A 12,509-nucleotide genomic window follows, 5' to 3' on the forward strand; every position below is an offset into this window, starting at 1 on the left:
GCGCCTGGGAGGAGAGCGGCGGATTGGCCGCCGAAGACGAGGCGGAGGGGCCGACCGGAGAGAACGGCGGCCCGCACGAGGCAGCGCCGTGCCGGCCGTGGACGAGGAGGCGGCGCGGAGAGAGCGGCGGCCCGCACGAGGCAGGGCCCTGCCGGTCGTGGACGAGGAGGCGGCGCGGCCGGCCGGAGTTCCCGCGCGCGGAGGAGGCGCTTGAGGTGGCCGGCGGCTGGAGATTCATGGGTGGGAAAAATGGCTAGGGTTTCTTGCCCGAGTTGAGCTATTTATACCGCCCCTTTCTTTGAACTACTTCCTTATTAGCAGAAAGTTGAGAGTTTTTTGTGCAAAAGAGCCGTGCGCGAATCTCCAGCCATAAATAACGGGAGGGATTGAGTGCGGGCGCCGTAACGCCCGCGCGCGACACTTATCGTTTTAGGCTTGGCTTCACATGCTTCCTCATCCGAGATTCCACTTCAGTACAACCTCTGGGCGGCTGCAGGGACTCGGCTATATATGGTAGTGTTATGCATGTGACATCAACAGAAGAATTTGAGACGGGAGTGGATTGCGAATATATTCTGCATGTGTTAATTGGCAACTAAAGAACGCTTCTTCTTCTTCTTCTTTTTCTTTCAGTTTGTTTCTTTCAGTTTTGCCGCTAGCTATGACCCAGCTAAATCTCACGAAAACTATTCGACTAAACAAATAATGCTCAATTTTATCACTACTCTTTTTGCAGGACGTAAGCTTTTCGTTTTCCGTTAAGGACTAGGTTTTTAGTTTTTGCCGTTACGGCCATCAGCTTTTGCGTGTGCTAGAGTCGTTTGTTTAAAACAATGAACAGTGATGACCACCTATATAAACCAAGCAGCTTAGCAGCACCCGCATTTCACTAATAAAGAAAGTTTTTTTACGAAAATTTCGTCAATTTATTAATAATGATCAATAGCAGTACAAACAGATCCAAAAGTAATAAAAAATACAAGTAAATTTTTGGATCACCTACCGACGACTACAAACACTGACGTGAGCCGAAGACGCGCCACCGTTCCCGCCCATCCATCGGACTTGTCGTATTAATAAAGAAAGTTTAATGCAACCTAGGATAACTATGTCGTGTTAACTAATGTGCTTGGGTTGAGTAGAGATGGGTTTGCCATGCATGATATGACGTAAAGGAGGATTCGTCGACAACACAATGCATGCATACTGACCATGTCGGCTGAAAGACTATATGCGCACGCGAGGTAGCATCCGTGCTCTGGAGGTTCACAAGAAAGGGGCTGAGATGACCGGCGCTATCATCGCTCAATCCGTAAATGATTCTGGCATTGACGTGAAATTTCATGGATGAAACCTTTAGTAATTCAACAAATGACTGCTCATGTTTGAAACATTTTCCAGGAAGTACAAGACCGCAGACGCCACCTTTACAGTATACCAAGCTCGTCAGGAGAACAAAACATCGGCCAGAATGATTATAGTGCGGCGCCACGGCCCAATGCAAGTTCTGTGGACTTGCCATATGAAGCAAACTGGATCAACCGTGATAGATATATTGGCTGTTTATAGCATTTCCTATATTCCAAACACCAGGCCAGGGCTTTCTGTGGTCTGCAAGACGACTCGCCCATCCGTAATCCCTATTTGACGCTTTAGGCGAACCTTATCCAGCTCACGCGTACATCCTTTGTCACTAGAGTTTCAAAATGAACCGGCCCAGTGCAAATTATGCAGTTTTTTCCGGTTTTGGGAATATTCTAGAACCTTTCGGTCTGGGTTTCCTGGTTTCTGGTTGGTTTTTACTGGTTTAGTTAGTTTTTTTTTATTTCTGTTTTCTTTCCTGTCTTTTTAAAATATGGCCATTTTTAAATCATGACCATTTTTAAATATTTTTCTATTTACGCGCGGCCTATGACACCTTGCCTGCAATCAACTCGCATGCTCGTCACATCAATCGTCAAATAGGGGCGCCCGACAACATCTGGGAAAGCGGTTCCCTCTCTGTAGGGGTTTGGGCTTCTCTCGTAGGCGCCGCCGCCATTTAGCTGACATGTTCAATCCCGGCTAGCACCTCCCATCGGAGTGCCTCGGGTATATCAAGTGGGGCTCATGCACCCCTTCATATCCTTGACTTATGCGTTGTCTCAGCTATGAACTAGTTTTTTTGTTTCCAATTGAATCTACTCGATGGGTTATGGGTACGATGACAAAGAAGACCCCTTCTAGATCGGGAAAGTGGAGGTGGATAGATGATGTGGAGGGCAAGACGATGTTGTGTCCGATGAAGAAGAAGTGCAAGCGTAGCTGTAACCACACGCTGGTTAGCTGTGGAAAGGTACATATGAACATAAAATTTAGTCAACATTGGATATGTGGCTCCATTCCTCCATAGAACGAATATTTTCCCGAATACCCTAGTTTGCCAAGCAGAGAAGGAGATCCGGGAAAGAGAGCGTGTATGATTTCGAGGAAATGGTGCAAGATGCGGTGGCACGTGAAATATGCACAAAAGATGTCCGGCACAAGGACTTCCACCGGTGCATATTGTCACTAGGATCATGCATAGGTAGCCCAAGGCGTCCCCCTCCCCTTTCAAGGCTTGGCCCATGGGTTGCCAAGTCCAATCAACGACATTGTCGTAAGTGTTGTCGCCTCAATCCATTGCTAGAATAGCACTAGGTAGTTGTTAATGAAGAGAGTATTGCGGGATGGATATCATATTCTAGCTTCTTCCTACAAAAATTTCTATCGATTGTTTACAACTGTGGCTGGTGTCTGCTGATCATTTCCCTACTGTAGCTTGTTCGGTTCCTAAGTTCCAGCGAAGATTTAATCTTGCCTCCATATGTCAGGAGGTGGGCAACATGCCAATGTCAAACACACAATCCAGCTCGTACAAGTACAAAATAGGCTTGTTAGGGCATGTACAATGGGGTGACATCAGCTTTTCTTTACGGTTGCCACGTCAGATTTTTTCAGTTAAAGGAGAGAGATCGAAGAAAAAGGATTGCCTTCCCTTAGCTAAGGAATATAGCTAATGAATGATCTCTTGTGAAATAAGAGTACGTCATTGTACCATTTGTCTTCTCTTAGAAACCAAATTTTCTCCTTAAATTTAATTGATTTACAACTATCGTTGGGGATAACAGTAAGACATAATGCATTGTAGCACTTATATTTTGTTCCTTCTGAATTGCTAAGAGATGGGTGTCTTTCCTACCATTATACATGTCCTTATATCCTTCTGCTGCTGCCGCAGTGTGATCCACTCACCAGGTACTACTACATGGGTTCACCCAGGGATATATTTAACCAGTGGCGGAGCCAGGAATAGAGCAAGCCCCGGGCCAAAAACTAAATAAAATAAAACTATGCTAGCATAAAGTTTTTTTATACGATTGTAAATATGAACGTACAATTTTCACTCAAATATCCACCAAATTACATGACAGCTGCATTTTTTTTTTGAAATACTAGTATGGGAATACAAAAGTCAGAAAATAGTACCAAATCAATGGTCAATATTTGCTGATTGGCTAGGCGTTAAGAAGATAAATAAATTAATTTCATCTTCTCTCCTAAAACATGAGGTCAGTATTTCTTGTCCATAAATCAGTGAATCGGTTCAACTCTGGTCAGTCGGCATACATAAATGAATACAGTTGGAGAAAACGAGATGAACATGTATCACCTGGCTCGGAGGAAGGCGCAATTGAACCAGGAAACAATGGAGTCTTGACTGTCTCTGGGTGAGACGCAGAGCCAGAGAGCTGAGACGCAGCAGGCAACACTCTAGCAACGACACTACATCAGCTTGCAAGAGCGGGCGGAGGGCTAGCGGCGCGGAGGAGGCGGCTAGAGGGGCGGGTAAGCGGCGGCAGCACAGGAGCAGCGAAGCAGCATCGTGGTGAGCCAGCGAGAGGAAGGGTTTGCGTTAGCCCGTTTCAGTCTCGTTTTGGTTGTGTTGGGCCAGAGAAGAGGGACTAGTACTGAGTTGAACCTGGGCCGAACCAGAAATCCACATGGGTAATAGGCTGGCCAAATTGCTGCGCCCCGGGCCATGGCCCTTGTTGCCCGGGGTGTAGCTCCGCCCCTGTATTTAACGTCCGGGCACCCTGGGCATGTGCCCAGGCTGGACACAGGCGCTTGAAGGCTCTCCTTCGAGGTCCCAATGCGACCTATTTGGCTGGAACTACAAAATTCTGCTGAAAAATATGTGGTTGGGTCAGTATGGGGCTCTTCGGCTATTCCTTGGAAGTACAGTGTACTTGGAAGCTCAACTCTGTCCATTTCATTCCGTAGTCCATATTTAGGCCATTTCTCACGTTCATGAAGGTAGACCGAACTAGAATCAATCGATCATTTTCATCTGTTCGTCAAGTTGCGAGACGATACCGGTGGCATTGGACGGCAGCTAGCTGGCGACAGCGTGCATGCCCTCCTAGCTCGACTAAAGTGAAGTCTTTTATTTGCAGTGTGTCCAGGTTCTGAAAAATTGCTAGGTCCGCCATTGGGTTCGCTGCAGAGCCTGCGCGCGGATTGGCCATCTCGAAACGTACATACACGTGGTGTGCGTCCCTAAAAAAACGTACATACACGTATACACAAAGACGTGGTCGTTTCCGTATCCATGACGTACGTAACGGTTCCGAGATGTACTCCTTTTCACGACAGAGTACTCGTTTCGTTTTCATAAGCAAGCCGAGGACACGCACGCAACGTACGAACAGCAGTATGGCTGACATCGAGAACCCCTGGGGCGACTACGACGACGAAGAGGTGGCGGCGCAGGCGGACACGATGAGCGGATGCTTGGTCATGGGCTGCGTGGCCTGCCTGGGCGCCGTGACCCTCGCCGCGTCGTGGGCGCTGGCGACGTTCTCCGTCCAGGCGACGGCGACGTCCGTGCTAGCGCAGGCGTTGGCCGGCGTCGGGGCCGGCGTCGGGCTAAGTGGCCTTGTATACGGCTGCACCTGCTGCATCATCGCCGGCAAGTTGTGCCTCCGCGGCAACCAGGATGGAAAACAGCAGGAGGACCAGCCTCTGATTGACTGATCGACGTCTTGCACTCTCTTTGTAAATCTACTATCCGTGTATATGTTTTTTTTGTTCATATTATTTAGATGTTGATCCGCGGAATAAGATTGTTTTTTTCTTGTTCGTTACATCTTCAGGATGGCGACTGTTAAGTGTTAACTTGTCGTTAATCGACTGTAGTCTTAGCGTTTCATAATGTTGAGATTCAGCTTGTGCACTCATTTAACAGGTCTCAGTTGTTTACATCTAAAAAATCATACGACTCTCTGAATTTCGAACAAAAAGGGACCTATGTAAGTGTCTGCAGCAAAACTCAGGGCTGAACACTGTTGAGTTCCGGATTACTCCGTCGGCGGTTTTCACAGATTGGTGTATGCTGCTCTCTAGCCTCTAGTGGATGAGACCTCCTGCATACGCCAACTCCACGAAGGTCCCCAAGGTGTGATTGAGTTATGAAAGAACTTACCATCGTCTGATCCCAAGGGTATTTGAGGTTTCCCCTGGAGCTCTCCTAGACGGAGGAGCGAGCGATATGCCTCAACAACGCCTTGAAGAAGGTTGTGATGGCATCGAGTGTGTCAACGTCGTATGTCCTGGTGTTATCACCAGAATTTAGCCGAGTCAGAGGTGGGCCGCAATCAAGATGGGCTTAAAGGAAGTATACATGGAGGATTACGTGAATCGGCCTGTTATACCAAGTTGGGTTTAATTGCCCTTGTATCTGTAAAATATTAGATCGCATCTTAGTTTAGAAAGTAGAGTCTTACTCGTGCACGGTTTGGTGCACGCCCACATTAGAAAGTCCATTCGGACTATAAATATGTACCTAGGGTTTATGGAATAAACAACAACTCACGTTCAACCCCAAAACAAACCAATCTCGGCGCATCGCCAACTCCTTCGTCTCGAGGGTTTCTATCGGGTAAGCGACATGCTGCCTAGATCGCATCTTGCGATCTAGGCAGCACAAGCCCCACGTTGTTCATGCGTTGCTCGTACTTGAAGCGCTTTTGATGGCGAGCAACGTAGTTATCATTAGATGTGTTAGGGTTAGCATTGTTCTTCGTTTAAGCATGCTTACGTAGTGCAACCCTTGCATATCTAGCCGCCCTCACGCCTATCTCAGGTGTGGGGCGGCACCCGCTTGATCATTATTTAGTAGATCTGATCCGTTACGATTGCTCCTTGTTCTACAAGGATTAGTTTAATATCTCGCAATAGTTAGGCCTTACAAAGGGGGAGGATCCGAGTGGCACGTAGGGTGGCGTTCGCAAGTCCTAAACGGGATGTTCCGAGGATCAACTTCATGTTGGTTTTTAGGCCTTGTTTAGGATCGGCTTACGAGCACCGTGCGTGGCCGCGAGGCCCAACCTCGGAGTAGGATGATCCGATTATGCGGTGAAAACCCTAAATCGTCGTAGATCTCATTAGCTTCATCTTGATCAAGCAGGACCACCAAGTATTCGTGCACCCCGTACGAATCATGGGTGGATCGGCTCTTTGAGCCGATTCACGAGATAACCTCGAGAGCCGATCGAGGCTCGTATTTAATGTTTACATGTATGCCCCGGCAGAAACTAAGCGAGGCATCCCCATCACCTTCCCGACCGGGTATAGGTCAGGTGGCACGCCCTTGCACTTCGCATCGCCGCGTGTGACCGGAAGAGCATTGTGGGCCGTCGCTCGGAGGGGTCTCGGCCAGCCGCAGCTCTAGGCTCTTCCCGGCTCTACGGTGTTGACAAGGCCGCCGCCCGCCGGTGGGTTTTGGCGATCAACACATTCGGCACGCCCGGTGGGACAACGTCTACATCAACCACATCGCCATCTACATCTCGAGATGGCGGACGGCACGCCGGTCACCTACGAGGATCCGCTCGACGACCTCAAGAAGCAATACAACGAGATCAAGGCCACCCTCGAAGCCGACCTCATCGGCTCTTTTCAGAGAACCCGTTCCCATGGCATCAGATGGAAGAGATTCTCACCGCAAGGTGCGCTCGATGGGATAGACCTCTCTACCCCGTCGGAGGAACGCACCGGGGGTCCGCGGCGAGGAGATCAACTACACTGGTGGCTCACTCGCTACACCGCCACTGCGAGAACTTGGTCAACGTGTTGGAGCGTGTCGCTCCGCGCGTGATCCAGGAGATCATGAGCCACCGTACTCGCCGTCGGGACCAGCTCTCGGGACTCATCAAGGAGAGTTGCCACTCCGAGTCCCGTCCACCGCTGCCATATGCGTTGGCAGCACTCTGCTGAAGTGCCGACTACACCGGCATTCCTCGTCTACGAGGATTGGTGGCGACCCTAGTGACTACCGAGTTCTTAATGGAGGCGCCTAAGGAGACCCCTCAAGGATACGCGTGCATGTATGTGCCGGATTGTGGTGGCTGGGCACTCACAAACCAGGCCACAACATCGGGGACTCCGGCGAAGACAGGAGGAACGTCGGCGACAGAGCTTGAGAAGCAGACGTGGCTAACAAAATGCGCCACACCGACGAAACTCCCGAGCCCAGCTCCTGCGGATGGCTCGGAGCTGGAAAAGCACACATGGCTGGCCAAGTACGCCACCCCGGCGAATCTTCGGAGTGCAACTCCTACGGCCAGCACAGCGGATCGGATCGGTACCATGCCGAGAGACCGGTTCGGCATGATGCCGAAAAGAAGGGCGATCGGCTATTCCAAGCCGTACCCCGACGATTACGAGATGATCCCGCCGCCACCTAAATATCGGCTCCATGACTTCTCCAAATTCGGTGGATCGGATGGCTCCAGCTCCATCGAGCACGTCGGCCGATATTTGGCTCAACTAGGACCGGCTTCGGTGTCGGATCGGCTACGCGTGAGGCTCTTTTCACGGTCCCTCACGGGATCGGCTTTTGGATGGTACACCTCTTTGCCGGCAAACTCCATCCGATCGTGGAAGCAATTGGAAGAACGAGTTCCATATGCAATACCATTCGAAGCTTCCGAGTCCGGCATTGCCGATCTAGCACAACTACGTCGAAGCGCGGAGAAACGGTGACAGAATACATCCGGCGCTTCAGGAATCTTAGGAACCGATGTTATTCGGTTCGTATAACCGAAAAGGAAGCGATCGAGTTGGCGATAGCGGGCCTTGCAACACAGCTCAAGGACATGGCCTCCCAAGCAGATTATCCCTCGCTGGCGCACATGGTTCAGAAAATATCAGCATATGAACAGCGCCACCCCGACCTGTACCAAGACAAGTTCAAGCGTGCAGTAGTTATGATCGATACAGAGGAAGATGAAGTGCTTGCGGGAGACCAAGAAATAGCGATGGGCGAGTGGACTCGGGGAGGAACCCCGTGGCCTGCAAATGGGTAAAGCCACCGGGGCCGCCCGAGGGATTTGATTTTGACATAACCAAGACTCGAACAAATCTTCGACCTCCTGCTCAAGGAGAAACGAGTTGACGATTCCCGAAGGTCTCAAGTTCCCCACGGCGAAAGAGCTAAACGGAAAGCCGTATCGCAAATTCCACAACTCGCTTTCCCATGCCACCAACGACTGCCGGGTGTGGCGTCAACACATCCAAGCGGCGATAGAGAAGGGGCGGCTAATTTTCAACCGAGTACGCCATGAAGGTCGACACCCAACCCTTCCCCGCCGTTAACATGGTAGAAATCACCTACCCGAAGGTTGCCAGCCGGGTCCCTCGTTCGAGCATCAACATGGTAGGACACTGGAAACCACTCGGCAAAGATGGAGATGAGGGCAGCTGCTCTCATAGCAAGGATACAGAGGAGGCCGCTCCACGCGATCGGCTCCGTCATGATGGCAAGCGCTATGTCACAGAGGGAGAGGTGAAGAATATAAGATATCAGCGACCCCTCTTTGATCACCTCCTCAACAAATATGTGAGTCAGTATGACCAACGCCGACGGTCCAATTACGATGATAGAGGAAATCGTCTGGCTAGAGAAGCCAGAAGATATCGTCGGCAGGATCGCGATGAGGAGGAGCACGAGCGCCGTGCCACGGAAGCATCAAGGGAGCAAGATGACAACGCCGGACATTGGGACTGCCCCTTCTTCGGACACTTGCTGGGATTCGGGAATGAGCCGATTGCCCACAATCGGCAATTGCCTGAAATGCAACAAGAAGAAGAAGGAGGCAGCCAACGTGTCCGTGTTCGAGCGCCTAGGGCCTCTCCCGCCACAAAGCAAACGCGGCGAGTCACCTCGTTGGGCAGATCTTGAGGATTCGGAAGACGAGGGAGAAGTAGAAGAAGACAGGTACCACCGGCCAAGGTGGTGCCCCGACGGGCTCGGCCGTTCCCAAAAGCGCAGGGTTCGGCGATTGCGCGGCTCGGAGGAAGCCGAAAGGTTGTACCTTCATACGCTAAGGGAGGCCCGGCCTGATCCGGCTGCAAAGGTTCGGCGAACCCTGGATGAAGAGGGTCGTCCACGGAAAATGGAGTGGCGCCCCAAACGGAGGAAAGCCGATAATGAGACATCGGCCGGCACAAACATGGTACTCGTCTTGCCGACGAGCTTAGCGCTCCACGACTCTACGGAGCACTCAAGGTGGACGACAGCAAGCGCATCAAGTCAGAGGTTGGGTTGGTTTTATCCAGCCTGACCAAGTAGCAAGACTAGACCAATGAGCAAACCAGGCGAGGCTGATCCTTGTGATCGGCCCCAAAAAAAAAAAAGTTTATGAAGGGACATTACAGGACCTTCAGTCAGCTCTCCAATGAATATGGAGGCCGATTCCAGCAATCGGCCAAAATTACTTCCACCACATGTTCTGCTTGCATTCAGCACCGATCTACTGGACAGTGACCACGTCGGCATACGAGAGTCAGCGCGGATTTTTGCAGAGCCGACGTACAAGTACAGTGCCCTGGCTAACCATACAAGCCGATATCTGCAGTCATCCAGCAGGTATCGGCTCGGGGGGCATATAATCAGATGAACATGTGCAGATAAAAATGTGAGAACATACGTGCAAGGAGACATTGGGGGCCGATTAAGGGAAATCGGCCAAATAAAAAAGATATATATATGAAAATTTGAAAATTTTCGAACACAGCCGATGCAGCAGGCATCGACTTAAGGATATAACAGCCGATGCATGGCCATCGACTCAAGAGCGTAGTCCAAGGACTTAGATCCTCTCTTCAAGAACAATGCCAAGAGCAGCCCGGACATGCGGATCAGGTCAAGGGTGGAGCGCATCAGGTCCACCAGAGGGAAAAAGCCGATCTGGCCGGCAAGAACTGAAGAAAGCTCGGGGGTAGCTCACCTTGAAGGCTTTCTGCTTAGAGAAGCCGATTTGTGTTCAAATCGGCTGGCTCTGCATAAGGAAACTTCCCCACACACGATCAAGCCCAGGTCTATGCAGCTCATTTGCGTATCCTTATCTCTGTTTTGCCTTGGCTGAGACTCGGGGGGCAACAGGCCTGGTAGATGCTCTATTGAGGAACCGATTGGGGTACCATTGGCTGATCTCTGTTGCAACCTTCTTCACACAACGATGAACGCTCGCTAAGGAGGATCTCTGAAACTGGTGGGAGAATTAAGGGCTCTCTTGGAAGTCCCACAGTATCTACTGGAAAGAGAATCATCAGTTGAAGGATAGAAGGGTGAATGTCAAAGGACCGGTGCGTTGCTATCGGCGCATTGCGCATTGGCAAAGGGGACGAATCGGCAGGGTCAGCATAAGAGAGGATCGGCTAAATTAAGCTCAAAAAGAAATCAGCGAAATCGAATTGGGGAAAAAGTTCTTTATTAATAAGGCGGGATTTCTTACATCAAAGAGCTGATTGCTCCCAGAAGGAGATACTAGGGGATACATCGCCCCCATCTACTACTACTGACCCTATGCTAGAGGTCCTATCTACGGGCCGTCGCTGCCTTCATCGTCATCCTCAGAGCTCTCATCGGCACTGCTGCCGATGGGCTCCTCGTCGCTACTCCCGTAGCCCTCCACGGGGGCTTCACCCCCGTCTTCATCGTCGCTGCTGTCGTCGTCCCACCACATGCGGAGGCGCTTCGCTGGCGGGTAGCCCTCGAGGGAGTCGTCGTCGTCGTCCTCCTCCTCCTCTTCCTCCTCCCCCACCCCTTCGGAGGAGGTGAAGTCGTCCCAGGAGAAGCGATCGTCATCGCTCTCCTCCTCCGATTCCCCGTCGGCGAGGAAACGGAGGTCGCTCTCCCCGTCCGTCAGGGACTGGTCGTCCTCGGACCAGATGGAGAAGTCATGGTCCGACTCCTCCCCGGCCGCAATGGCGCGACGGGTGTTAGCCGCATGGACCGCCGCCGGGTTGTGCTCCGGCGTCGGCTCACGGGACATGGAGGACCGGCTGGAAGGATCCGATGGGGCGAGGAGGAGGAAGAGGACATGTTGGCGCGAGAGGACTTTTTGGACTGCTAATGCGAGGAGATGCGGAGCGAAGCTGTTCATAGCGGTTAAATAAAAGGGGATATGGTGGAAATTCAATGCCACGAGCGGTTTCCGAGGAAGTGGTGCTTGAAAGAAAGAGAAAAGACTGCCAAGTCACGCGGAGAAGTTGAGAAGGCAAGTCATCATGGTGACGGATACTCGCGACGGTTACGCCACGACATGACCCGACGAAGGAAAGCGAGTGATTTTGGAATTACCAATTCCAAAACCAGGGGGCATGTGTTATCACCGAGAATTTAGCCGAGTCGGAGGTGGGCCGCAATCAAGATGGGCTTAAAGGAAGTATACATGGAGGATTACGTGAATCGGCCTCGTTATACCAAGTTGGGTTTAATTGCCCTTGTATCCGTAAAATATTAGATCGCATCTTAGTTTAGAAAGTAGAGTCTTACTCGTGCACGGTTTGGTGCACGCCCACATTAGAAAGTCCGCTTGGACTATAAATATGTACCTAGGGTTTATGGAATAAACAACAACTCACGTTCAACCCCAAAACAAACCAATCTCGGCGCATCGCCAACTCCTTCGTCTCGAGGGTTTCTATCGGAGTAAGCGACATGCTTGCCTAGATCGCATCTTGCGATCTAGGCGGACAAGCCCCACGTTGTTCATGCGTTGCTCGTACTTGAAGCGCTTTTGATGGCGAGCAACGTAGTTATCATTAGATGTGTTAGGGTTAGCATTGTTCTTCGTTTAAGCATGCTTACGTAGTGCAACCCTTGCATATCTAGCCGCCCTCACGCCTATCTCAGGTGTGGGGGCGGCACCCGCTGATCATTATTTAGTAGATCCGATCCGTTACGATTGCTCCTTGTTCTACAAGGATTAGTTTAATATCCGCAATAGTTAGGCCTTACAAAGGGGGAGGATCCGGTGGCACGTAGGGTGGCGTTCGCAAGTCCTAAACGGGATGTTCCGAGGATCAACTTCATGTTGGTTTTTAGGCCTTGTTTAGGATCGGCTTACGAGCACCGTGCGTGGCCGCGAGGCCCAACCTCGGAGTAGGATGATCCGATTATGCGGTGAAAACCCTAAATCGTC

The sequence above is a fragment of the Lolium rigidum genome, chromosome 6 (assembly GCF_022539505.1).
Source record: "Lolium rigidum isolate FL_2022 chromosome 6, APGP_CSIRO_Lrig_0.1, whole genome shotgun sequence".
NCBI classification, from domain to species: domain Eukaryota; kingdom Viridiplantae; phylum Streptophyta; class Magnoliopsida; order Poales; family Poaceae; genus Lolium; species Lolium rigidum.